The sequence below is a fragment of the Larus michahellis genome, chromosome 2 (assembly GCF_964199755.1).
Source record: "Larus michahellis chromosome 2, bLarMic1.1, whole genome shotgun sequence".
In the NCBI taxonomy this organism is placed as follows: domain Eukaryota; kingdom Metazoa; phylum Chordata; class Aves; order Charadriiformes; family Laridae; genus Larus; species Larus michahellis.
The window spans coordinates 115614445-115640925 of record NC_133897.1 but is presented as its reverse complement, the minus strand read 5'-3'; the positions used below and the strand labels follow the sequence as shown (position 1 = coordinate 115640925).

General features: G+C 40.1%; 1 protein-coding gene across 5 annotated transcripts in view; it reads right to left on the bottom strand.

Moving 5' to 3' along the window:
* DLGAP1 (DLG associated protein 1) overlaps positions 1-26481 on the bottom strand; it is a 462862-nt gene that overhangs the window by 415735 nt on the left and 20646 nt on the right. For 2 of the 5 annotated variants that reach the window (XM_074576754.1, XM_074576759.1), the window contains exon 1: positions 5465-5817. The exons of 1 other annotated variant lie outside the window; for it this stretch is intronic. The gene's annotated coding sequence lies outside the window, so the exon portion shown is untranslated. Of the gene's footprint in view, positions 1-5464; positions 5912-26481 lie in introns of those variants that run through there. 2 more of the 5 variants (XM_074576758.1, XM_074576756.1) reach the window with 2 other exon arrangements.

The following is a 26481-nucleotide window of genomic DNA, read 5'->3' as shown; positions in this document are numbered from 1 at the left end:
TCCTCTATTTATTCTACTTTGCCATCCCCTTGCCACTAAAAAGTTACATTTGGACATTCATCAATATTATTTACATATAATTTGACATATAAATTTACAAAAAAATTTGACAATAGCCACTCCTCTGAAGAGAAAAGGTCTGCTAGAAGGAACAGCTAGGTGGATGATCTCCTATGTTCTTACAAAATGGGATCCGATAACAGAATTTAGTGATGTTCTAAAAGACAGTCACAAAAAAAGAAAAACAAAACCCCACCACATTATGGAGGTAAACCAGATGCAGAGGTGTTGACAACTTTAAAGGACCAAACCACGCCTGAGCATCATCCCTGATGAATGGATAGCCAGAAGACACAGACTGAAGAGAACAAGGAATCTCCTTTGATATCCTTGTGAAACATTTGCGCCAATGCAGTGCCAGCACCACAAACCCAGAAGCTGCATTCTCTTACAAAACACAATACAAAGCTCACCCTATATGAATGGCGTACTGCAAGGGCTCCGAAATTTTCAGCTGCAGGTCGGAAAGAAGATGGAGATTCCTGTGTACTTTGGACATCTGCGATACACCGCATGTCCATGGAGCATGTTGACTCCCAGTACTTCTGCTGGACAAAAGCAACTGAACACTGCCTGTTGTCCAGTGATGCAATGAACAGATACCATTGAGACCACTACCAAATCCCAGAAACATGGATTTCATCTCCATTTAATTTTTCTTTTTTTTTTTCTGATGACAAGACAAAAGAAAAACACAGGACAGTAGTGAGACACCCATTCGCAATGTTGACTTTCAATGTTGGATGCACACTGCTAAAACTGAAGTTGCCATAATGAAGGTGAGACTGCTAATCATTGTCTCTTACTGTTATTGACCTCCAATGAGACAGATACATTACCCTGTTCCATCTGGAAAACTAAACAGACACATGGGAAGAAAGTGTGTACAAGCACAGAATTAGCAACAGTAAGTCACACTCACTGGCTGAAAAAGACACTCCCTTTCATTTGAAAAAGTAACTCAGCTACCATCCTATCAGTATGCCCCTTGAATTACCTTCAGTGAGGATTTATGCACAGAACATGAAATGGACTTTCAAGCACAATTCTTAGACAAATTTTTTTGAGATTCTCCTCCCCTTATCTCCCCTTTCCCAAAAAGAAAGAAAAACTCAAGGAATCCTTGACTGGATCCAGCACAGGCACCACATCAGCACATCAAGTTATGAAGAAGCTGAAACCCTTAAGTTGGTGAAAGTCAACTCAACCTGCTGCAACCGACATTTGAAATTAGCCCACAAAGCTTGAAAAAGCACTTTTTAGACATAAGACATCATCTGTAACTATTGAGATCTTTGGTTATGAGTTGATGCCACGCACTTTTGTCATCTGAACCACAGCAACTGAGGTTTGAAACCTGGATCTAGATATCTAGAAGTGTACATTTCCTTCACACAGTTAGAAGTCCATTTCTCAAATGCCTAGTTTCCTTGCTGTGAGAAATCAGAAGATGAAGACCTCTACAGTTAGTTAAAGGTGATGGTAAAATTTTCAAAGGGAGGGAAAAAACTGGAATGAGGGACATTCAGTGAAATGCTACCATTCAAATTCACCAGGGCATCACGTGGATTTTCTCATATACAAATGTTAAAGGACAAGCTTCACAGGCAGCTATTCAAAAATGATTCTCATCTAGCAGAAGACACTGAAGATATGCATAAGGTCAAGCTTACTTGGCAAACTAGATTACGAATATACTAGCTGCTATCATTATGGTTTCTTGAGCAGATTTTCAAATGACACAGGCGATTCTTTCAGAAACACAGAGATACAGAAAGGCAGAAATACAGTGTGATTTCAAAGCACCGCAAAGTGTTTCTATAGACAATCTGCCAACAAGACAAGTTAAGAAGGCCAAAGTCAGCATTAGCATCTGTCTTCCAATTACAGAGTCAGAAATGACATATTGCTCAGTGACAAATGATGACTGCTGTCTTATATTAAGATGGTTGCTCTAGCAGATGTTTTCAAATTATCCCAAGCTATGTCACAGGGAAAGGCAAAAGAACTGGAAATATGCCCAGAGAGACCTGGTGCACCAGCAGCCTAGGGGAGACATTTAAAAAGCCATTTGGTATCCTCTCATGAGATCTTAGCTACAAAAACTGAATACAGAAAGGAAAAGGGGAATAGAAAATACGTTATATTCCTCAGTGAAAGTTTTAAGTATCTGACTATGGGATCATCTGGAATAAAATGTGTTCATTTCATTTTAGCTTGGACAGAGACACAGTCTAGGCAGATAGTTCTTCAAAGAAGAGAGGGAAAAAAAGAACCACCCCAACAATTACCCCAGAAGAAGCGCTCCATATTACTGCTCTGTGATGACTGAGTCAGAGCAAAAGAAACTCTTTTTATCGTGAACATCTCCAAACAGTAATCCTGGTATCACAGACTAACTCAAATAATAAAATTAAGCCCTGCTCCCTGGTGAGAGGAAAACTGCTTTTACTGCTACAAAACCTCTGGGACACCATGAGGAAACTCCATCCAAAAAGAGTACACACAAATAAAAGAGAAAGAGAGAAAGATGACCACCCTTCTGTCTGAAATGGACTAAGGAGGTCTCACACAGTTAGACCCAAGACAGGTCTTCAAATCAAAAGTCCTAGTCAAATCATACAGCTATAGAAACGCTGCTATACGATGCAAGCGGAAGGGAGGATGAGAGCGGGGAGAGACACACAGGCTGTGCTCATCCAGTGTAGCATCGTTTTCAAGGGCAGCTCTCTGGAAGCACGAGACAACAGTAAAAGCACACCCCAGTAGACAAAATAACCACAAAGAAGAAGGTGCCAATGGATGCTGCTACAAGTTAAGGAACGGGTAGGCGGCTGTCTAGTCCTGACCTATAGTGAGGGAGAAAATCCTCTCTCTCGTTACCATGGAGATCCCCTTTTCAGGTTTCTTTGGATGAGCTTTGTGCATAAGTACAAAATTTGGCATAAGAGGAGAACAAGTATTAATTATGTGCCCCTGACAAAAATAGCCTTCTTAAATCTTGAGAGATAATACAACAGAAGCTGTAAAAATTAAGTTTGGTTACAGAGATTAAGGGCTGAATAAACTATCCCATGTTAAAGTGCCTTGAGCTCTATCTTCTTAAAACGGCAATGCCAGTCTGAGGGTATTGCACCCGTCTATTACAATTTGGATGAAAGCTTGAGTTACTGGGTGGTACGAGACCAGAGTAAAAATTACAACAAAAAAATTGCGTAGAGGCTACTTACGACTGTTCCTTGGTACAGGATTGCCTTTATTTATTATACTATTTCATTGATTATTCATGCAGTTCTTTTTGTATTTCCAGGTGGCAACATCACTAGCCAGGGCTGCACCGAGGTGCACCACCTTTATAGAAAGGGCAACATTGCAAAGTCTAACACAAACAGATTACAGTGATATGCTTGCAAGTGTTAATCCCACAAGAGACAGGCCAGAATGAGCCTTGAATTAAACAAGTATATTTAACCTATACAGTTCTGGTGAATAAAAAGAAAGGAAACTTTAATTCAGGTGGATATCTATATAATGGAACACTATTGTACCCTTTATTTTGAAACTACTTTATTATCTCTAATAAACAGTATATTTTGTTCCCATATGTTTCCATTAATTTACGCTATCTAATTTTAATAGTCCTGAAATATACAATATCAGTCAGGCAAGTAAACTATACAAAAGACTCCAAGGAACTGTACTGTTGCCTTAAAAAATTCTAATTTTCCGGTAATCATTACTATCATCAGCAAATTTATCTTTAAATATCTATCCTTTAGACTTTTGGATCCATGAACACTGATCAAACTCGCAACATCTTTTAAGTGCGGGGAAATACCTTAAATGTATACACTGGACCCACATACCAGTAGAAATTAGTGTTGCCTTTTTAAAGGTGTATTAACATTGAAATTCAATCCAACACAACCAGCTGAGCATACACCATGCCTACAAGCACACCTACCTTTTATTTGTAAGTAGGCTATAAGGTTAAACAACTACTTTTTTTTTTGGTGTTTTAATAACTAACGCCATACGCTGTCCTCTACGTTTCTCACCAGTTTTGCTTCTGTTACTATTTTTCCTTTTCTTTGGCTTCCTGTCTTTTAACAGTGTATTTACATATCTCTGACAGGTGCAGAAACCAACATGAATGAAACGGGACCATCCAAAATCGATCATGTGTGAAACCGAAGTGCCCCCTGTTAAATATTAATTACTCAATGATGTCTTTTTTTTTCTTTTTTTTTTTTTTTTTCTCCAAGATCAAATAAAAACCATCAACCTCCTTCAGAAGCAAGCACGGTGAAACAGTTTCCTCGCTGGCATGGTTTAGTAACGGCAACGACAAGAAGAAGGAAAAAAAGCCGTAATTACATAAGGGACCTCGCTAAACGCCTCCTGTCCCCGGGCGGAGGTGGGGGGACGGTGGCACAGGCCACCCCGGTTCGACGGGACCCCTCTCGGTGCGGGACCCCTTCTGGGGTTCCGCGGCATCCCCGCACCACGCGGGCTTCGCTGGGGGGCGGGGGGGGGGGGGCAAGAATTCACCCTTGCTTCTCTCGTCCTGCCGAGGAGGGACACGGGACAAAACTCGGCCCCAACAACAGGCGACAACTAGTTGTGGAGCTCGCAGGGGGCTGCGGGGGGGTGGGCGGCGGGACGCGGGTCGCCCCCCCCACCCCCGCGCCGGGCTGGGGAGGCGGCGGGCCCGGGGCGGAGGGGCGGCGGCTACCCCCGCCTGGCTCGCTCCATCCCCGGGGGCAGGGGAAGGAGCATCGCAATCCTCGGCGGCTGCCAAAACACCCGCGGATGGGGAAGGGGGCGGGGGGGGGGGGGGGGGGGGAGGGATAAAAGCCCCGCAACGCAAGGCCAGATAAAAATTACTCATTTGAATGATGCAGCAAACGATGGGGGGGGAGGGAGGGAAGGCTGCTCCTCCCGTTGCTACTCTCCAGCCCTGATGAATAATGTACAGGTTCCCTGCCGAAACGAAAAGCGCTCGCTCGCTCGCTCTCTCTCTTCCGCGCACACAGCAATTAACAGCAGCCTTCATCAATCCCCGCGAAACCTCCGCGAAAGCACTCCCACACGCTCGCAGACCGCGGTGGCAACTGCTTAGGAGCACAATAGCGGGAACCTCTCTGCCTGGCAGACGTGGGGGGGAGGAAGAAGCGGGGGGAGGACGGGAGGACTTGGAAAGCCAAACCTCTACCGGCAAAACCCGATCCCCCGAGACGGAGCGTCCCGGGGAGCCGCGGGGAGCGGCAGCCGCCGGCGCGGCGGGAGGGCAAGGCTGCCCGCCCGCCTGCCTGGCGAGCGGAGGGCGTACGGCGCAGCACGCTGCCAAAAAAACCATCGCCCCATCGGTATTGTCAGCAAACAGCACCACACAAGCATTTACCTTTTTTCTGCCCGCCGTCCGTCAGTTCAAGCGTTTGAGGGAGAGAAGGAGAAAGGAAAGGAAAGGAGAAGAAAGAGACAAGAGAAATACAGAGAGCGAGAGGCGGCTGCTAATCCCCGTGTAGAAAGACTTCCAGCAGCAGCAGCAGCAGCTTGTGTGCGTGTGTCTGTGTGTGTGTGTGTGTGTGCGTGTGCCGGGAGTGGAAGCACAGCCCTCCTGGCGATGCACCGGCTCTTGCACCCAACTACAGTCATGTGCGTATCTCGGTGTGTGTACCCATGGAGAGGGGGGGGAAAAAAAAAAAAGAGAGAATCGGGGGGGAGACGAGTCAGTCACACGCCCGGCTGTGCACTGCTTGGGGAGGTGGGGGGGGAAGAGGAGGAGGAGCCCGGCGCTCCCCAGCCCAACCACCGGAGGAGCAGCTCGGTACTACGGCGGCCGGGCACCGCAAGCCTCCGGCGTGCTGCCCCTCCGCGCCGGCCCCGCACGCCCGCCCTTCCTTCCCCTCCCGCTCCCAAGGACGCGCCTTCGGGAAAGACCCCTGAGGGTCTCCATCCCTGGGGACCCCGCTGCACCCCGGGCTGCCCGAGCCTGGTGGGAAGCAGCTGGAAAAACACCCCCACCACCACCACGTTTCTGCCCCCAAAAATGCCGCCCCGGGGATGCGCCCGCGATATCCCCCCTGCCCAGCGGCCGCCGCGGGGGACGCGGCTGCGGCGACTCCCCGTGGGGGGAAGGGGGACAGGTCGACCCGAGGGGTGCCGTACCCAGCCGTGCTCCCCGGGACCGGACACCGCTGCCCCGGGGAGGGGACGGGGCTGCCTGCAGCATGGCGGGGGGGAGAGGGGGGATGCGGTGTCACCGCGGGGGTGCTGCAGCAGCCAGAGGCAGGGGCCTGACAGGCCAACCCCCCCCTTAAAGCATGCGGGTCACCCCGTTGTCCCTGCGTGGGGACACCGGCTGTGGGTCGGGCGGGGGCAAGGAGGTGGCGGCGCGGAGCGCGGGCTGGGTGTTTGGGGGAACTATATATATAACTGTAAATATATATGTTTGCGAGTATTGAAACTGAAAACGGGGTGCCAGGCTGTGCTAATCCGGGCAGACACCCTGATACTCGCGTGTGCAGTCAGGTACACTCAAATTTCAACCACGGTGTGTGACCTACTAAAAGGTATTTAACACTGGTAATAAGTTCAAATCAAGTATTTGTTAAATAGTAAAACATCTTGTGGGTATATAGCCACATATATGCATATAAATGGGATTTTGACATACAATTCATGAAAGAGCTAAAATAGAAATGAGGAAATTATTTTTATAGTCCTAAATTTACTAGTGGGTTGTGTCAGCAAGTTTCAAGATGTGATTTCTTTAAGACCCAAACTAGGAAAAGTTTGTGAGAAATGTCCTTGATAGTTTATTCTTTGGACAAAACAAGTAATATCTATGGACTAAAAGTTAATCTTAGTAGTAAAAAAAAAAGGCTTGTTAAATGGCAGGGATGAAAACAGCTTTGGTGGGGATATCAGGTTTACTGTTTATACTAATTTTTTGTTTCTTTGTAGTGGACAATGTAGACCTAATGTCTCAGGGATAAAACAATGAGGAAAGGAAGAAGTGCTGTTGACATTTTTAATTAGAAATGTAGGTCACGTCTACAGGCTAGGTAGACTAGGAAATTCTGATGACTGATAATTATGTTAATTAGCAAGCAATCAACCAATTGAGTGGGGGAAAAAAAATTGGTCAATCTATTTAAAAATAATTGTTGAGGTTTTTTTTAGTTGTAGACATAATAGGTGGTGTAGAGAGGAAATTACTGAAAAGACTGTCCATCTTGTTAAGATTTAGCTGCACACAATAAAATATTTTGAGACTTCCCAGAAGTCCTGCAATAAAATCAGAAAGACTGAATTTGTTGTTACTAAGTTGTATAAATCAAGTCAGTATGATATCGTTAAAAAAAACAAATTGCACCCCAAAGCCATATCATTTGTTTGGTTGGTTATATAAAATAAAGGTATACATACCCTTTTAGTTCTTTAACTGAAACACGGATGCTGAATCTGAGCTAAATCAGGTAAATGAGCTAAATAGCACAGGGTTCACTGGGGTTTTTTTTCAGTGTTTGTACATACAGCACTATACTATGCAGTATATTAATTTATATCTTAGCAAGAATTTTTTGACTTGTCATCAAGAACTGTATTTTCAAGCTAGTTTCAAATCTGGCATAATCTGTTCTTTAAAATATGACGGTCTGCGAAGACCTCATAGTATAATTTATGTAATCTTTCCTATGTAATTCTGTGAAGATTTAGCCTGCCCTCCGTAGGCCTGTGCAGTTATAAAGCAGATTTAGTCATGTTATGTGTGACAGTTCTAGGAAAATATTTATACCAAACAGGTTGATTACGTTAGTTAGTAGAAGTAGCTAGTAATGAAGTCAAATAACGTATTTTTAGGCTTCATACAAACTTGCAGAAAACAAAGTAGACCCAATTTCCTTTGAAGACTGGAGAGTAAGAAGGAAAGAGGAGACATTTTTGCATAAAATTATCTGACCTGAAAATAAAAGCCAGCATGGAGATTTTGTTCCACTTTTTTCCTTACACTCCCTATTGTGAATCTGAACAATTTAGTCAATTTTCTGGATGCTCCTTGTTTGCCTGACCTCAGTCTGGCTGGACCAAGAGGGTAGGAGAGGGGAGTCTTGTTATGAATTCTCTCCTGAACTGATCTAGAGGAATCTGCATCTTGGAGGAATAAGAAATTCAAGCTGCTTTACATAATGATGTAGACGGTCTTTGTGGGCCAGTAATTATTTTGATTTTAGGCATAACACTTGTCTGTACTGGTAGTCCTAGTGCTCATGGGTGTCTCAGAAGACATGCAACTTGGAGGGGAGATTTCCAAGATGGGAGCAAAGATTCTTCACCGGGCTGTATGAGAGATGACACACACGAACAAAGGTGAGCGGAGGCTGTGAAGCAGAGGGTTTCAGTAAGGACAGTAAACAAATGTAGGTGAACAAGAAACAAATGAAAAATGCAAAGCCTGGAAGAAAAACGTTCCAAAATAGTTTTCAGATCAGAAAAGTAGGAATCAGGAAGGAAACATTTTAAACGGCCTGGGAAAGTGAGACAGTTCAGCATTAATATCTTCAGCCATCTGTAGTTTATCAAATTACTCCAAAGGCAAATGTCCTTATTATATACAATACACTTTGATATTGTTCTTCTTGGAGGAAGTTCTCTTTGCTTTGGGTCATCATATCGACTGTCATTACGACATCATTAAACTATATGCATGCTTATGTGGACTTCCACATGCTGCTGCTATTTACCACGTTACAAATTTTTAAGTTTGAAAATATGGTTAGTTTTTGTCTGTCACTGCCCTCTACTGGAGAGAAGGTCAGAACCGCTCGATTAGGTCTTGCTACGAAGCCTCAGAGCCACTACTGCAGCTGTTGGTGGGCCTCATTTGTTGGTGAATCACCTTTCCGCGACCGAGGCTTACGAGTGCGAAGGTCTGGGTGGCCAGTGTCTATAAGATTTCTTTTTCCCTGTGAGTTCAAATAATTGATTGTACAATTTACTGTCTGCAGTTTGTTGACACAGGCAAAATGATGACTAAGCAATGGTTGAGATTTTAAGATACGTGCCTTCCATTAACTTCTGGGGAAGAGGCATCTAAATTCATCACAGAGATGCTGAAAATCTTGAGCAGTGCTGCTTTGATAGTATTTGCCTGTAACTTTGTAGATAACCTCTCTGCCTTTCATATCTAAATCCTTTGGTTCGCTCTCAGTTGCATTACAAAAAGATTCCCCTCCATCCCTTTTCCTACTCTGGCCTTTCATGCCTCTATACTAGCCTTTCACTGTCTATATCAATACTGCCAGAGTACTCCATTTTAGTTATATTTAATCTCATTTTCCTTGCAGGCAGGGCATTAGCAGAACAGCTGGAACATGGAAAGCACAGCAGCGATATTCTCCCAGTTCTCCTGTGTCTCATTTCCTCCACCTACTGTCGCAACAACTCATGCGCGTCGAGAGCAGTTTCTGTTGGAAGGCATTAAGTTTTCCAGCTGGGTGGGGACATACATCGCCAAGGCAAACATGAGAAATAGGAAGGATGAGGCCCACTTAGAGCGTACATTAAAGAAAGTTTCACTGTCAAACTCATAATATGTCTCTACACCGTAGAAGCTAGCAATTTCTCTGTTTGTTTTCAACTTCACCACATCTAGGTCAGATTTTCAAAGATGAAGATCACAGGCATGCTCCTCTCATTCCCTTCTGGCATCAGCTATTGCCGCAAGGCAAGAAGGCATTCTGAGGGTGGCTGTAAGGGTATCTTCAGCATGGTCAAAAGAACAGCTTTGATGGCTTCTACCCCTAATCTGAATAATGGAAGAAATATTTAACCTAAACCCTTCCTTTCTCCTCCCCCTACGAGTACCCTGAGGCAGACATCTGCCTAGAAAATTTTATTTAAAATATTTTCACTTTCCTAATACTATAAATGTTTTTTACTGAAAAGGGTTACTGTCCACTCCACCCACTGTAGATCTGTTTGTCGTATTTTGCTAGGTTGCACTGAAGGCAGTAATGTCCTAGGTGGATGAATTGTGTGGGTTGTCTCGTTTCTTGTTACCTAATTATCTGCTATAAAAAAACACTGCAGCAAATTCCTTTCCCTGGGCTAATGGATAACATGGAGGAATGGAGTAGAACGGTTGTTCCCAATGAGTGACTCCTAAGTGACAGGTGCCCGCCAAGGAAAAGGTAAGCAGGTGCCAGCTCACCTTGTAGAACCATATTGACTATTGACTGGTCAGTTAAAGATGGATGCTAAGAAGGCCTGGTGAGCCACTGGTTACTCACCCAGAAAATCGGGAAAAAGAGTACCAAGTAATCCAAATATAGTGTCAGTTCAGCATAACTACTTAATACAGAGAAAAAAAGATTTAAGATTAGCATGGGTTTACAATTGATACCTATTCTTTTATGGTTTAGAAGTAAAACAAGTGCTTTGTTAAAGGTATTGTTCAGTGACCTTTAGGCTATCAAACACATAATTACACAAAACCTGTGACTTTCTATCAGGAAATAAGTCAGAAGCTGTTTTGAGAGGCTTCTCAGCAGCATCTCTGTTTTGGAAGATGTAAAACAGAAGAATGACATCTTCCCTCCCACCCCCCAAATCTTTGTTTGTATTAGAAACAAGCAAGTTGCTGTGATTTTCAGATATCGATGTGTTTCAGTGGTATCAACAGTAATGTTCTGAATAAGCATAAGGAGAGAGGAGGAAAAATTAGTTCGTACCAATAAATCCATGAAATTCCCTCAGTAGAATGAAAATACTTTTCCAGATACTGAGATATACCAAAGCCCTGAGAGAATGACAAAGTGCAAATCAGTTTGTAAACATCTGCGTCAATGAGGTTCATTCAATTTCTTAATTAAGGAACTTATAGTATCATGTTTTTTAGGCATGAGCATATAATTCTAAAGTGGAGTGCAATACAACCATACGAATATTTTTTCTCCTTTTGACAGAAAAGTGGGGAAACAGTGAAATCTTTATAAGAAATTTCTATCAATGAGCAGACTAGTAATCATGTAGAAAATTGTCTCTCACTTCAGATTTTAAGTAAGGTGTTTTTAGATAGAAACGATATTTTATATCTGCATTAATTCCCAAACAGGCAGCACAAATAGCACAAAGTAATCAGAGCTGGCTGAAAACTACCATGACTAGTTTGCACAGAAACCACTATTCTTATTCTTACACTTCTCTACTCAGACCAACTGCACATCAGAAACCCCTCAACAGTCAACTGAGGCTCAAACTGAGACCGTGGCTTCATTTTTCTAGTGATGCTATCAATTCAAACATTGTTGAAGACAAAAGGCTCTTGAAGGCAGTCTTTTTCATAAATAATTAATAACTTAATCAAATACAACATAAGCATGATGGGAAAAAGAAAACTTACTACTTCCATTTTGCAGGCGGCAATCTGAGTAGCAAAAGTAGAAACAAGAGTTGGACTCCTATATTCAGGTTTTAGACTTTTACAGTAAGGTTATCATGTGTATCTAGCTTAGGCCATAGAATCATAGAATTGCCTAGGTTGGAAGGGATGTTTCAGATCATCTAGTCCAACCATCAGCCTGACTCTGACAAAAAACATGACTAATCTAAACTATATCTCCAAGCATTATGTCTACCCGTCTTTTAAATACCTCCAGGGATGGTGACTCAACCACTTCCCTGGGCAGCCTGCTCCAATGCTTAAGAACCCTTTTGGTGTAAAATTTTTTCCTAATATCCAGTCTAAACCTCCCCTGGTGCAACTTGAGACTGTTTCCTCTTGTCCTATCGTTTGTTACTTGGGAGAAGAGACTGACCCCCACCTTGCTACAACTTCCTTTCAGGTAGTTGTAGAGAGCGATAAGGTCTCCCCTCAGCCTCCTTTTCTCCAGGCTAAACAACCCCAGCTCCCTCAGCCGCTCCTCACCATTTCAGACACCAAAAGATTCTTAAAACAAGGGCCTTCACCCAAAGTGTCAGTGTCCCAGAGAGAAGAGTCCTAAGAACATTCAACAGGGCTTTCTGTTGTGACAGCTCAACTTCCTCCCTCTCCTTAAATGGCTGGATATAAAAAAGCCATAGCTAGGTTTGTCCAGATTTCCTGTTGCGCAATAATCTCGTCATTTATACAGAAAAGAGGGCAGGGAGATAGACGTTGTCTACCACATTATTAAGCCTATCCCAGAGTGAGAGGAACTGAGCATTAATGCAGAAGGAAAGGCATCCAAAGGTTTAGAGATGGGATTGTTCATTCTTCTGAGGTTTGTTTTTTGTTTGGAGTTTTTTTGTACATTATGGGAAAAGGAGGCAACAATTTGGTTTGTTAACCGTTTTTCACCATGCTTTCATGTGAATCCTGATAAATCAAGTAGTACGAACTACACAACTGTCAAAACATCCCAATATCCAAGATTAAACCCACATTTTTATAACGTGCACAATTATTTTCCACTTTGTGCCTGGAAGATATGCTGATATCTCACAGTTAGGGTGTTTCTGAGGAAAGCTTTTAACAGGAACTTATAACAGACTTCGACGCCAGAAAGACCAATAATTAAGACTTATATCAATAAAGGTGCCAGTCAGGTATGGGAAAGGAGTTATTTTAAGGCACAATAAAGAGCTGATAACGTCAATGAATCATAGAATCGTACAATATTTTAGGTTGGAAAAGACCTTTAAAGATCATCGAGTCCAAATGTTAACCTAACACTGCCAAGTCCACCACTAAACCATGTACCTCAGCATCACATGTCTTTTAAATACCTCCAGGGGTGGGGACTCAACCACTTCCCCGAGTAGCCTGTTCCAATGCTTGACAACCCTTTCAGTGATGAAATTATTCCTCATATCCAATCCAAATCTCCCCTGGCACAACTTGATGCCATTTTCTACCATGAAGGTAGCATGCATGGATATTTCAGGCTTGTTTCTCCTCCCATGTAAGTCAACAGGAGTTTTACAATGAAGGTAGCAGCAGAGTAGTATAATAAAATATATCAACAGAATATAGGAAATATTATTTCCTATTTTCCATCAATGATCTGTAAAGTCCCCAAAACTGACACGTCTTATGGTGTAATTATAACTAAGAATCATGTTTCGTGGAGGGTCTGTAGTTAAAATAAAGGCAAACCAAAGACAACACAGGAAGAAGCTACTGGTGATATTTTAAAAAATGTATGAAAACATATTCCAACATACTTTTGTCTCAAGTAGAAAGAAGTTTTCAGGCAGTGATAAAATTCTGGAGTTGTTCGCAAAACAGGGTCCTAGTATGGAAGGGCATGCTGAAAGTTTTGGGTTAATAGTAGCAATTTAAGAAGTGAGGGCTTCTCAGATCTCTTGAAGACCCTAGACTTTTGCATTTCATCAGTTGAATTTTACCTGCACCATTCCAGAGAAGTCCTTTCTTGTTAAAGTATGCATACATAGTTTCTGTTGTTACAGCAGTTATGAAAAATCACACACACCTCTTTTAAAGAGTTCTCTATTAGTGAGGATGGGAAAAAAGTGTGTATTGAAAACAAGTAACTCTCTTCTCCATTCACTACAGCAGTTTCTGCCAGGTATTCAGGGTGGTGGTGGTGGTGATGTTTACCCCTCAAAAGCAAGGAGGACAGTTTATTCAACATTCTTGGCTTACCACCAGAAAGCCAGCAGCTGTTGAAAGGCATTGCCCTTGTCCACATGAACAGCATTCTGACAGCATCCTTTCCCATTCCTGGCAGCCATCCAATGTTAGCTCAGTCAGTGTACTTCTGCTATTGTGCTCTTACTTCCAAACACCTGAAGTAGCCTTCTGAACTCACCAAAAAACCCCAGACTTTTAATATATGAGGGGAAGAAGAAGGTACAAGGTTTATAACTCTTATAAGAGTAAATCTTTATGTGCTTCTTCTATTCCGGCATTCTATCTACCAGCTATCCAGAAACTTTTGTTTTCTGATAATCAGCAAACTAATCTGTAATTAGTCTTCAGTTGAGTTAGCACAGTCTTGGAAATCTGCAAGTGCCTCTAAAGTGCTGTGCAGCTCAGCATATTTTATAAAGTTGTTTGGAGGCCACAATAAAGTATATCTGACAGCATTCTTGTATAAATCATTCCCGCAACAGAGCTCCACCACCAAAAGCTTTGCTCTGACCTGGTAACATTTCATTCTTAGAAGCTTGTAAATAAAAATAAACCCCCCAATTTGCTCCTTTTTTAATACCCATTAAATTTTATTTTAATGTTAAAATGGCATTCAGTAAAGGACAGCAAACTCCTGTGAATAAATCACCACGCATACACAAGACAGCGTCTCTGAAGGCAGAAACCCTTGGTGAAAGCAAGACTAGCAAATTGCACAGTGTCTAACACCACGCTGTAAGGAAAAAGAGTTTGGCCAATGACAAGCAATCAGATTCCCCAGCTTATGGAAAGTGCCACAGTACAATTTAGCAATTTGGTGATTAGTTGTGCCTTGGGGAAGACCTTCTGCTATATAGCTGCTCTGGGCTGCTTCAGTGGCACAGAGAGGCCGTAAAGCTGGTATGATTGACTACAACAGAGGGAAGCTGAAGGCAAGAAAAAGTGCCATTTTGAACTTGTTCATTAAGGAATCACATCATGTGATATTTGATAGTTGAATATACTGTTATGATCAAGAGGATCCAAGAGCCACCGGGATGACGAGAGATCAACAAAGCAGGCAGAAGCACAGGTAAAACGTCAAAAGACATTATTACCAACAGCACTGTAGGGTACCATGCTAATTTCTTCTCAGTACTTCCTCCATTTATTTATTCAAAGTCTGTTAAACTGCCATCCTTGAAAACTCAAGCTGGGGTTGAAAACCACATGTTGTTCTTTCTGCATCACTGAAGGACAGAAGACTCAGGAGTAAGACTTAATAATGTTGCTCTTTAAGCCACATATAAACCAGTTCTATCTTGCACTGATATGTTGCTTCTGCACGGTTAACAAGAATAAAAAGTGGTAATACATGCGTTTGTCTTTAAAAAGAATAATCGTTATAGTTTTGAAGAAGGAATTCTTATGTAAAAAAGTGCCATTGTTTTAATTGTATCTTATTTCATTTTCTACCATAAATGCTGTGGAAAACAGGCCTGGGAAAGGAAGGGAGGAAGTTTTACATGGAAAGAGGTGAGATAAAATGCCCTATCGTTTCCTTAAAGTTACCAAACTGACCTGCTACTTCATTTGTACTGGGTTTCTATTAGTCTCTGGAACAGATTCCTAAGGGAAACTGTGAAAGTCCCATTTCTTCATCTTTAAATACTCTTTTGCAGAAAGCACTTGAGATTATACTCTTGTTCTGCCAAAGCAGCTAAATAGGCCTATTCAAACATAATGATTTTTTTGGTATTGATTTCCATGCATATTTAAATGGATAAATTTGCAGCCTCAAAATAAAGTAAGGAGTAAATTCTAGAGATTGCTAAATGCTTTATGTCTGTGATAGGTGGGCATGGTGTTACTTCTTCCCTATAATTTGGTTTCTCCCTGCAGTCTGATTAGCATCCAGTATTCTTTAATGGAAAGGAGCAGACTGTAGGAACCAACAAGAGGCCATCTTTAAACTGTTCATCATAGATGAGCTGTTCTAAATCCTCTGGGTGAGTTTGAACCTAAGACCAGCAACTGTATTCTCACTTTCACTGACAGAAGCAAGTGGTGCCTATTTGAAGTAGATGGAGTTTCATTCAGAGATGAAATTCATACCGTTTAAGGTCAAAAGAGCTGGTAAGGTGGTCTCCTATTTATCAACTTTTTTTCTCCCATACAAGGTCTAATAATTTGATTTACTGTTTAAAAAAATCAACCTAGTCTGAAATGTGCTCAGAAAATGAATGATTCTTTTCCTTTTTCATGAAAACAAACTAATCTAACCAGCATTAAACAAACCAGTTTCGAATAGTTACAACCCAGTATCTGACTGGGCTCATAGAGGAGTTAGCCAAAGGCCAATTACAAGCTGATCTAGCTAAAGCCAGTGTATTCTGGACCTAGGAAAATCTGGATTTAGGCCAAGACCTGGGATGGAAGGAGCTTTACTGGATGATGAATTATCTCCTGCTGTCAGCAGACAGTAGAAAGACATACGTTCTCACCCTCCTGGAATTACACACCATAAGATAAGATAACAAGTGCCACTTAAAGGTAGCATGAATCCTGAGAAATATATTCTCAATTGCTTGTGATGCTGTTCCTGCTTATTTTCTAACATTTCTGTGAACATAATATGGACTATATATTGCAAATTTCATCCCTATGCATCCCATGTAATCAAAACAGCTCTCTGCACATTGAGAGTGCACCCCAATTTAGCAGCTGGCTTTTAAGAAAAGAGATTGTTTAATATGCATATTGTTTTAATGCCTAGGTACCATGTTCAGGGTGATCATCTCTCCTGTGCCAAGTGCTTTGTGAATACAGAACAAAAGAGTATCTTTCAGAGAGCTAATAAAGCAAGAACAAGACTAGAGGAGACAGAAGACGCACACAGACATATAGGAGAGTGCAAGGAAAGAATGAGGTTGAAGCTAGCCAAGGGAACAAAAGCCTGGCTCTGCAACTAGCTGTACACTAAAGTGGAAAGACTGCAGGCTTAAGGCCAACTTATTCATTCAGCTAATAGAAGAGTCTTTTCATATCAGGCATGTTATTAATATTGTCATTGAGAATTTGTTAACTGGGTTCAGGGCATCCATTCCAGCTCCTAAATATAGGTGAAAACATCCAGAATTCACTTAGAAAGAGCATTTACAAAATGTATGGTATGGGAAGATGTCAAAAACTTTTGCATCTCAGAATTTTCTCTATATTGAACAAGAGTTTGATCTGGATAAGCGCCTGGGTAAAAGTTCAACATCATCCACGTGTCTGAAAAGGTTGCAGAGAGTCATGGACAACTATGCTTTATAAAACAGATCTAACCACAAGAACAAGGGCAATTATTTTTAAAAGTTAAGGATGTGCTAGCAGTGCAATAAAAGTTAATCAGAATTAATGCTTGCATATGTTCTTGCAGTCATCACATTAATCAAGTGTAAAGCAAACAGAATGGTATATATGGCCGAATTTATCCGTCGCTGGAAAGGTTTTCCCACAGGGGCTCACATATTTGGGGAGGGAACTCTCTACGTCTTCAAATGTTTCAGTAATATGTAATATATGTGTCCGTGAAGGTGAAAACTACACAGTGGTATGCTCAAGAGCAGGACTGTTAGGCAGGAGGTAGTAGGACACGGAAAAAAGTTGTATAAGATTTTAAAACTAACCTTATTGCCTTAAGCTGAGGTGCTTTCTTCATACCCATAGTAAAATGGTAAAAAACATTTTTCTGTATGATAAAGGAGTGTTTTCTTTATACACTGAAGCACATACAAGTCTCGCTCCTAGGCTGGTACAAATATAAGGTCCCATTACAACCTGTAAGGTCCCATTAACTCCCACTCATTTCTCTGAGGGTTTGAAGCTCTGAGCACCCAGTGCTCAGCATGTTCCAGGTGTAGGTTCTCAGTGCAGTGACAACCAACAAGGTTACTCATAAGGATAAGGTGGGACATGTATATAAACATTTATAGAATTACGATTTTGGCCTCTGTCTTGGAGCACACCCTCTCCATTTAGTACTTGCAGTTTCAAACGTTGCCCTCTGAGAAGCTCCTTGTACCACTGTTTAAAATGCAGTTCATCAACTTGCCATTCCCTAGCTGGCTTCATTGATGCTTTGTTAGCTCTATTTGCTCTTAGACAAGAACGCATATCCTTGTGTGGAGAGGCTGTGTCAAAAGAAGGGAATATACGCCCTTTTAAGTGCTAAACCTTAAACTTTTAACACTGATAAAACAACTTCTGTGGAAATTATTGACTTTCATGTAGTGAACAAATAGGTTCACTATGAACCTATGAAAAAATGAAAGTAGACAGTCAATACATATATATCTCTTAAGTCATTTTGGACACATGCACATACTTTACAAAATAAAATAGGACAGCCTTTCACCACATGTTTACACAATGGCTAATACTCCAGGCCCCTAGCTCATAACCAGAGTTTCTTGGTGCTTGGCTAAGTTAACATTAAATTTAATTCCTCTGCACAGCTAAGCAACTTATCCATAAACCTTAATATGTAGTTTTGAGCCTTCACAGTCTCGTGTCTGTGGCCAGGGCTGGATCCTGCTGCAGTGCAGAACATCTCACTCCAGAGGAACTCAGCAGGTGACTGGAGCTGCCACTTCCATGGCAGCAAGGTGCCAATTTGACCCACCAGGAGGCTGTTTGCTCCAGGGAGCTGTCAGAAGGTGATGAATTGGCCAGAGAGGAAGAGTTGCAGTTCTTTTTACTGGCAATAGCTGATCCACTGCCACGTCAAGACTGCAAGGTCTGCTCCTCCATATCCATATGAACACCACCAGGGCCAAGAAGAGCCTTAACTGGCTTTTCTAGCAGTAACCCAACACTGAAAAAAGATAAAATTATGGTTTCTGCTTTGAAACCTTGCAAAATATCACATGCACCATTCACTTAGGCTATGGATAGCTTTCTAAACCCTCAGTACTAAAGTTCTAAATCCTACAGTACTAAAGCAATGTAAAGCCCTAAAATTCTATACAGACACATGAAATTCCTCACCGAAGCCCATACCTTCCTCTGAAACAGAGCACTTTGATATTAAATTTATAACTCCTGACCTATTTAGCTGCTTTATAAAGAAAGAATTTGTGTCCTCAGAAAAGGTAACATTGTAACTCATACCAATTCTTTTAGTGGCTGCCTTCAACTTCAGGCTCTGTTCTAATCTTTTTCATTTTTAGTTCTAGTAGCTAACTCTCACTCAAACCTCAGTCTCTGTCAAAACCTGGGGCATTCATTCCACCGCATGTGCTGAAGCAGCAGAGATGGAGAATAGTTATGTGTGATTAGGATGCAGATAATGATGCTTGAATTTGTGTATGTCAAAAAAATTCTATTCAGAAAAAAAAGGTTACAATTGAAATGAAGAAATGCAGGTACAGAGAGAAAGACAAACAATGCCATGAATACAATTTCTCACAGACAGATTTATTTTTTCACTCCCATGAAAGACTTGATTCCTAACACCAGTGACCTTGCACAAAATTTGTTTATAACTAACAGAGGCATGGAGAATAAAAGTGGGAGTCTTATTATGAAATTATTTAACAAATCATAGAATGATAGAATTGTTAGGGTTGGAAGGGACCTTAAGGTCATCTAGTTCCAACCCCCCTGCCATGGGCAGAGACACCTCCCACTAGACCAGGCTGCTCAAAGCCCCATCCAGCCTGGCCTTGAACACTTCCAGGGATGGAGCATTCACAACTTCCCTGGGCAACCTGTTCCAGTGCCTCACCACCCTCAGAGTGAAACATTTCTTCCTGATATCTAATCTGAATCTACCCTCTTCCACTTTGAAGCCATTACCCCTCATCCTATCCCTAGATGCCCTTGTAAAAAGTCCCTCTCAAGGGACATCCAGTGTGATATTTCTGCAATTCCTTGTTCTACTGAACAAAGAATGCTAAATCGTTATAGTGGTCTTTGCAACATGTACAAATAAACAGGGAAGAATTTTTCAATAGTTCATTTAAGTGGTACTCGAGGAACGCAGAGGAAGAGTGTCTGTTAAAAGTGTCTTTGTGTTTATGTAGCAAAGATGTAGCCTTATGACTGGCTTGTATTTTGAGAAAGTCACACCGCTAATGTCAAAAAAGCATTTTTCTTGGAACGGTTTTGCCATTCAGCTACTAGTATATACCCTAGTACACTGTGTTTGAAAGCAAATGTAGTAGATCCATGCAAATAGAAGCAAAGGCAATCAGGGATAATTTAGAAGAGTCATCAAAGCTCATTTATGTAGTTTATTGGGACCTCTCTATTCAAAATAGGTGGGTGATGCATATTTACCCAGTACAGAAAACCAATAGGTTAAAACTAACAGTTTAAATCATTCAGAGAGTAATAGTGTTCTCTGATTCTGTAAATAGCTACAAAAAGGCATGTAATTTCCTCTTTTTTTTTTTTTTTTTTTTTTTTTTAAAATCAAGCACAGGAAGTAAGTTTTATGACTTTGTAGAAATATTCCAGCTAATGGTATCTCAAAGGGAAGATTCTTCTAACTTTATAATTTAAATACAAAGATACCATTGCAAAGCATCATTAGCATTCTTGCTAAATTTGAAAAAAAACCCGAACAACCCACAACCAAACAGCAGAGTAAATTAGAACCTTGCTGCTCTGCAGGGGAAAGCTGAAATGTACAATTGCCTTTGTGCACTGCATTTCCACTACAATCAAACGCAAAGTTACTATTCTCAGTTTTAACATTAGAATATTCAGCAGTGACTAGGTGGGGAAAATGAACTGTGCAATGAAAGAAAAATAAAAGTTTAACTGCACACTATTTACAGAAAGCATATTAAAACCAGGAATAAAGATAGCTAGGAATGAAAGAGCATGGGGAAGCTACAAAATTGATCCTTGAAATATAACTGTCCAGTACACCTCAATTTTTTCTGTAAGTACATCTGTATATGCACACATTTTAGAAGTGCCTTTTCACATTGAAAAATTATGAATCACTACAAATCAAGTGAGGATGCTTTCCAAAGTATTCATTGCCCAGGAGGGTTGCTAACAGTTAATAAAAAGAATTAAAATTTACATAGTAGTAAAAACTAAACTGGAAAATAAATGTGCAATAAATGGGAACTACCATACTGAACATTTATTAGCTTGTAAACTTACTAGATCAAAATATCTTATTAATATATCTCAGGCTGGTAGTAGAACATATTTGAATTTATGTTTAGCTTTTCATAGACTATTTGAACAATAGGAGTAGATTTGAAATATTGTAGGTAAAAGAGAAATTGTTGTCTAATAAATATAGGAATAATGGAAGAACTACTTAGAAAGAATGTCTAACATAAAAGGAATACAGACATGCCATAGTACATGGGTAGAATAACAGTTCCCAGCTCTTAAAAAACCCCAAGAGTTTATTAGTTATTCCGATGCTTAATTTGATATATGACTTGTCTACCAACCCCTGCAGCAGCATCAGCGTGTGGAAAGTGCCAGGGGACAGACATACTTTATGGCAAGAAATGGAGAGGTGGAATTTTCTGGCACACTGAAGTTATTTAAATACCAACATACGTGTGCATTCACTCACTTTGCCTGCTCATAATAAAGAATGTTATCTGCACCGCAAAAAAAAAAAAAAAAAAAAGCAAGATTGACCTCTTTCACATTATTCTTGCTTTTCAGGGTGTACAATTCCTTCACCTTATTCCTCTGACATACACAACGTTATGGTAATCTGTGTACCACTGTTCTTTCTACAAGGCATCATTTCATGATGTAAGTGTAACAGGGAGTTTCATACTGAGCTAGCCTTATTCCTGGAGAAGTGAACACCACCACTGTATTTTGGGAGAGAGCATGGACAGAGAGTGCTCTGAAAAAAATGATTCTTCATGGATAAAAAAATCTCTGACCGCTTCTGCATCCGTGCAAAAGAAGATATTGGAGGCAGTAAAAATGTGGACATTTATGGAAGAGGAAACATGCCAGTAAGCTCCTAGGTGGAATAGGTGTGGTATGTCAGCTCTGAAGTCCTTAGGTGGCAGTGGCAAAAGGAATTGCCTTCGCCTTCTGCTGTGAACATTTATATGTTAAGTCTGCTGTCTAGGTCTTCATATAGGAGTTAAGTGAATCAAAGCACTTGGGGCAAATCCAAGTTAAGCACTTGAGTGTAATGCAAGCTTTAGAGATAGCCTGACACTGGTTATGTCACTAATGAATACATATGGCTTTCTACTGAGTTTCTAGATCCTGGTATTCAGATGCAGGATTAAAGATGTCTTTGACTAGAAATTGTAAGAGTAATGGGGAAAGAGTATGTCAGATGATATCCTATATAATGAGTATTATTATGACCAATAGCCTTTTGCCATTGGTCATTACGGGAAGAAAAGTAAAATGAAGAAATCGGTCCCTAGTCAACATTGATCTCATGGGTATTAACTTTACATTATTTGCTGAGAGCTGTCTATTTCTTTTTCTATTATTTCATTTGTTTTGCTCAGTGATAAATGATTTCTTTGTTGCTGTGTTATACTAAGTACTTCATGTGAGATCTGTTATGGCTGAGTTAGCCTGTAATGCTCTCACACTAATTCAGGTTGTCGGTTCCTTTTTGCTTCAGTAGAAAATGAATTGTCCTACCATAGACTGATAGCAAAATATATAATTTCTGTCTGATTTGCACATTTTTTTGGCCAGCTTCTAGCTACAAATAGATTTTTAAATGAAATTATTTATTCATAAGTATTAATTCATAAACAGTATTTGAAATTCTTCATTATGCTTCTATATATTAGAACGGTAAAATTAATTTTACTGCAGTTCCATGGGATTTTCCAGGACCTGACCTTTACAATATAAGCCAATTAGGCCAGTCGGAGCATTTTGCTGCTCTTCTGAGAGGAGCGAAATTAGAAAACATCTTGTTATAACTTTCTGAAAAAGGTGGAAGGCTGAAGAATTAGTGTTTGAAGTCCTCCCAGTTAATCTCTGTGGACAAGAGATTTCCACGCGATTAAGTTACACATGCAGTTTTAAAAATTCTAATCTCAGTTCCTCTCTGAAAGTTTGCATTTTCTCTGTCAGTTCTTCGCTAGGAAGAAGTCCATTGCAAACACTGAAGATGACGCCCCAGGATGTTTCAGAGCTCAATAATACCTATTGTAATTTTTAGATTTCCAGCCATTTTAAACACAGAACTGTTTCTGTGGGCGCTTACGGTCTCTCGTGTATCAGGGAGACCAATTCTAGATTTTAAACCTTTGTCCTGTACCAGTACATGATCAACATTTGGGAATTTACATAGAGATATTCTTGACAGAACTGAAGTGTTCATTTTTGCTTTCCAGAATTAGTCAGAGGAGAAAACTGTTTGACTTAGGACTTTTTATAACAGGCATAAAAAGTCTTTTTTTCAACAAGTCGTTTTAATTGTTTGCAGTTAGCTGAAACAATAGAAACCAACACAGGAATGCACACAAGCATGAAACTAATCACTACAGAATTTCCATTTTAAAGGTCAACCCATTTGCTTTACTTCACTTACCATTTTCTAAATGGAGAAGGAATTTAATAAATAGAGAAAGAATAATGAAATTAGGAAAGAAGAAATCAAGAGTTAAAGTCCATATGTCTAAAATAGTTCTTGGCATACTGGTTTATATCTACACTAAGAATACTTCCATTATAAAATAGATTAGTTTAAAGAAGGCAGCTTGATTGTAAATAAAATTAATCTAAACCAATAGGCTTTCACAAAACAACAGTAAAAGGTAGTCTGTTTTTTCTTCTCTTTAATGATTTTTAAATAGGACAGAGAAATTTTATTTCAAACTTATAGACTGATTTTCTAATTTCATTTAACTTTCAGTAATCAATTTTCACTAAAACCAAGAAGAATTTCTATCCAAAAGTTCTATCTGGTTTTCTATCCAAACAGAAATATGTGAAACACTTCTTGGTAAAATTTTTATGAAAAACACCGATGAATCATTCCTCTGAAGAATCAGAATTCAACTAGAGTGCTATATTTATCAGAAAGGAAATTGAATTTTCTTTTAAAGAGGCCTTTTTTCAATTCACATTTCACCTTTTTGCTACCTCTTCCCCTATTTCATTATTTTGTTTGGGTGATTCAACTCACTAGCAGTGAAGATGACTATTGTTTTCACTGGTTTTCAGGCCAGCTGAGATAATTTAGTTAATCCCCAAATTCCTGATTCACAAAAGTTCCATCATTTGTGTTCATTAATTAATGCTTGAAGCTGAAGTTAAGTACCTGGCAGAAAAGCTCCTCGTTTAGAACTACAGTTTGTTCAGTGTCTATCACAGGCCTCGGTTACAAGTCCCAGTAAATAACACCTAACCCGTTCAAATTGGCACATTAGTTCAATGTCAGCATTGTGGCCCAAATTTTTATATCGTTATGTTTAAGTTCACTTTCAGGTATTTGGTATTATTACTCTTTGTTTTCTAGACAGAATTATCCTTTGTCTGATTTGTGGCACTTACAGATTGATAAAATTACTCCTTAGTCTGTTTGATAAGATAAATTGATTGAGATCCTTGAATCTCTACCTGTAAGACATAGTTTCCAACTCCTTAATGATGCCTTGGCTCTTTTCCGAACCCAGTTTAAATTCTCAAGATCCTTCTTGAAATATGGACATCCAAATTACAAAACATATTTCAGTAGTGTTCACTTCAGTAGCATAATAATTACATACTGAAGGACAACATTATCCCAGGTTTCTCATTGGAATGACAATTAACTATCACCATGATCATAATACTGTATTTAGAATAATTGCTCCATGGTATAGAGTCATAAATGATTATCTGCACCTTGACAGGTGTCTTGCATCTGTCTCCCATTGAAGCACAGTGGTTTACTGAATCTATAAATCAAGTTACCTGCACTGCTTTGTATTGGTGATCTGTCCTTATTGTGATATCCCACTCCTTTCCTAATGACTGTGTTTTCCTTGATGTCATTAACAGAAAAGTTAAATGGTATAGTTCAAAAGTTGATTTAGAGGGGTAATATCATAAGCGATTCAGAAAGTTCACTTTTTTCAACTTGTTTTTAAATTCTTAGTTGCAAATAAACTGCTTATTGAGAAGTACAAGTCTTCCCCACCCTTTCTAGTTTCATATTTAATCAGTTTGATTGTGAACTGAAAAAAATTAGACTTAAATTCATCCAGTGTATATTGTGGAATTCGCCCTTTGGTTTCAAGTTTCTTTTCCTACTTGATGGTATTGTTCCATGTATCACTTGAAGATTAATTATATATTTAACTATTAACACCTGTTAAATCTTAGAGAGTTTCTATTTTAAAGGGCAAATATAAATACCATGCTGATGTTCAAAAGTAGCAATACTACATAACCTCTTTCTATTTTAAAAATCATATTATTGCAAACCCACATGTGATTAGATTACTCACTTTAAAAAATTAATCAAAGCTATTTGTGTATTTAAAGCTAAGCATATACTTAATTACTCACTGGTTTCCCTTTGAAAATATCTCATAGTTCTGACTGTTTCTGCTTCTCTAAAGGTACCCTAAGAATCTTATTCACGCACAGCACTGGCTGGTAGCTGTGAGATATGCCCAGGTTTGAGAGGCCCCTCCAGAAACAGTCACATATCCTTTGGATGCTCCTCCCTGAGAACTGCACATCCTCTTTTCTCTAACTTCTGCTCTCTCTGATGCCAGTTGGTGCTGCTGGGTCTGGTAAATGCAGCAGTAGGAGCAAGTGCAGCAACAGGGGCAAGGCTACCTGCCTTAAATCTGTACCTTGATTAAATCCTTATTTTTTATGCTTACTGGGGGGTGTATATACATTTGGCTTGTATGCCTGAATTGTTTGCATGTGTCTTTCCATAGAGAACTGTTTCTGAATTCTGGCAACAGGGGAAATAGTGAAAAGTAGAGGGAACTAATTTAAAATAGCGTAATTCATATGTTTTCCAGATAAAAATTTCTTTGAGCTGTTTTCTGATGAGAACACACATAAATGTGGTTAAAAGCCATGTTTCTATGGAAAGTATGCTGCCTAGCCCACTTCTTAAAATGGCTTAACAAAACTAGCAGCTGACTTAAATCAGTATTACCTCTGGAATGGGGCAGGTGAGTTCTAGCGATGAGCAATAGTTTCCATGGGCTTCCTTTGGGCATCACAGAGAATCCCACTGCCGGTGGTCCTTCAAACTCAGTGAAGTTTCCCTTGCTGTTTTCAATTTTATATATGATAAATTTCAGAACAGTTTGAAACTCTAATGCTTAAGGTTTGGAGTTTTGCAGCCAGGATTTTGGTTCTGCCCATTACAGTTTTAAGCTAGATTCTGAAAACATCACCTTACAATTTCGGACGTTTTAGCCCATTCATGCTGGACTAATTTACATGATCTAAGCACAAGCTGCTAGTATTTCTCCCAGTCTGTTTCACTATTTTTCAAAAGGAACTTGAAATCTATAATCTCATTTGGGATTCTTCTTCTGTGGGGAAAAAAACCTTGGGACATCAGTGCTAGTAATCCCATGAAAATGGATAGGAACTGCCCAGGTTCTGTAAATGTTACTTGACAATAGTGTTATTTTTTTATACCTGACCAAAGAATTACAAATTCCTTCAGATTACATTAGTACAGGTAGTAGGGTATTTTCTTCTTTTTCGTAGGCCAGTAGTGTCAAGTATTACTTAAATATTACCATGCAGCTGACTAAAATTCTGTTCAAGGGCTTTATCCAAATTGCTATGGCTGTTATCTTAAAGTGGATTTT